Genomic DNA, 2,510 nt, shown 5'->3' with positions numbered 1-2,510 from the left:
ATTTCTCACTTACACCGGCAAATGTCGACATTCAGCATGCACTGATGGTGAATGTTGAATAAAAATATTTTTATTACGTTAAGGCAAAAATGCAACATTTTAATATGTCAAAATAGGAGAAAGCTTAAGTAACAGCACATTTAAATAAACTGTTGAACCTAAAACGAACATAACATTCTTAATCATTAAAGAAAATAATACAATAATAAACTTACACATAAATTATGTGATTATCGTTATACAGTCTTATTTATTGCAACAATTTAAACTGTTATGGCACTTTGAATTGCACAAGAGTCCCTTGCTTTTACAACTGCATTTATTCGTGGAACACTTTTTTTGCAATGACAGCGTGTATAGCCTTGCTCTCCACTTTTCGAATTAGCTGCAGCTGCTTCTCTCAGCGATATTTCCTGAAAAGAAATCTCATCTATAGAAAGTAGCTTTTCTTTACAAACTACGAACTGATTACGTTATTACGTGATTACGAACTAATCTGTTAATTAATGGTGTCTTTTATTCGGATATCGCCGACGCCTTACCGATGACCCCTCTCATCCTCCGCCGCTCGATCTGACAAGCCGATCCCCATCTCACGGGATCGAAAGACCTTGTCCTACCTCCGGCCACTCACAAAGGATTTGGCGACAGACTGTCGCCTCTCTGTCGACATTGGCTTCTCGGGTGTGGATTCGACCTCCACCAAAGCTTATCTGTGCTTGTCGACATACACCGGCGATTGTTCGAATGTATAATAATATAACCAAATATTCGGACTTTCACCGACGTATTTTGTATATTTTGTATTTTGTATTATTCGGACATTCACCGGAGAATATCGATATTCTCTAATTTCGGTCTTTCACAGTAACATTGATTCTTAATTTTCCAACCTTTCTCACTTCTTTATCTTTTGTCCTTTCTCTTTTTTCCTCGCATTTGGGTCTATAATCCTTTGAGTCACAACTCCAACTTTATTTATTATTCCTTTCAGCGTTGCAAGATTTGGCTGATTTGCACCAAATGTGACTACTTTTTTTTAGTTTGATGTAAAAAATATCATTTGGCGCTTTGCCTACTTTTTGGGCTACATATTATTCATAAATATATTAGTTGAATAAAAATGCACTTTAAAATAGCGTTTCGTCGCTTTTTATTAATTAGAGACCCAAATAAAACAAATATTTGTGTTTTTTTAAATAAATTTTCGTTTGTCTCTTTATATTTATAATAAATGAATTTATTTATTTCTATTAAAGTAAAAATTAAAAGCGTCTGTAAAAGTAATTTTTTAAAATATCCTTTTTCGTGATAAAGTTTTAATACTTATTATTATAATCTAGACATATTAGTCCTTAAATATACTTGTATATTGGGCCACAAGTATGTATTATATAAATTTGTGGCCCAAAACTCCTTGACTTCTTCCAATGCGGCTCAGAGAAACGAAAAGGTTGGACACCTCTGCTTTAGATAATGATTTTCTGTAAAAGTTGTTTCCTTATTTTTGTGTTCAAAAAGTGCTAGAAAAGTTTGCTATAATTTAACATCGTAATTAATTTATTTTTGAAAAATATTAGAAATAAGTTGTTGGGCTGTATATTCTGATATTTGGATTGGATGTTTAAACGCAAGTTTTTGCTATCATATAGATTTCTCCTATAGGACTGAAGTAACAGAAAAAACACAAAGATAAATAAATACTAGTTACTTATTGCGACAACGATATGCTTTGTGGGAAGTTGATCTTTCACACATTTGCCGTTTCTGTTACAAATTTTCTCTCATGTGTTATACAGTCGACCCCCCTATAAGATATAGATACGTTCCAATTTATTAGGAATCCGATTTCTTAGAAGTCGTTCCAATCACAGCCCGACACGTGTCAAGTTTACGGACTACGGCTGATTGAAAGTTTTTCTTCCATAAAATTAATCGATTCTACACTAATCCAACTCAACATTTCCAAAATACGTATATTTTTTCGTAGTTTTATAGCAATCGTAATTTTAGGGACCGTAATTATAGGGGGTTCGACTGTACATGAAGTTTAAAACGTTATAACTGATAATTAAATTAATTTGAGAAATTTTCAAACATACTTAATGAACGCATTGTATTCGTTTAGAAACTCGATACTTCTCTCTACGAGGACTGTTCGGAAAGTTCGCGGCCTTGCCTATATGCGCCGCTGCGATCAATTTAATTTTTAGCGGGAATAATTCAGCCATCTTTGCTAAAGATACGATACCAATTTCCGCTTGATTTGTCAAAAAGTTTTGCCACGACAGCTTAGCAGATAGTCAGTGTGCACATGCTTTGTCAAAAATGGAGAAGACGGAGACTCGTGCGGTCATAAAATACCTGACGAAAAAAGGGTTGACCCCATCTCAAATCAAAGCTGACATGGATGAAGTTTTAGGAGAGTCTGCTCCTTCGTACACCACTGTGAAAAAATGGACAGCCCTTTTTAAATCTGGCAGAGAAAGTGTGGAAGATGACCCTCGCAG

At 34.5% G+C, this 2,510-nt stretch overlaps 1 protein-coding gene across 1 annotated transcript in view; it reads right to left on the bottom strand.

Annotated features, from left to right (window-relative positions):
* The window catches only part of LOC111624260 (cytochrome P450 4C1-like), a 51,662-nt gene that overhangs the window by 4,900 nt on the left and 44,252 nt on the right, over nucleotides 1–2,510 (bottom strand). The gene's annotated exons all lie outside the window — the stretch shown is intronic.

This window comes from Centruroides sculpturatus, unplaced genomic scaffold, assembly GCF_000671375.1.
Source record: "Centruroides sculpturatus isolate CEXI.00-Female unplaced genomic scaffold, Cexi_2.0 scaffold242, whole genome shotgun sequence".
NCBI lineage: Eukaryota > Metazoa > Arthropoda > Arachnida > Scorpiones > Buthidae > Centruroides > Centruroides sculpturatus.
Note: the sequence above shows the minus strand (reverse complement) of the source record. Positions and strands in the feature narration are given on the sequence as shown.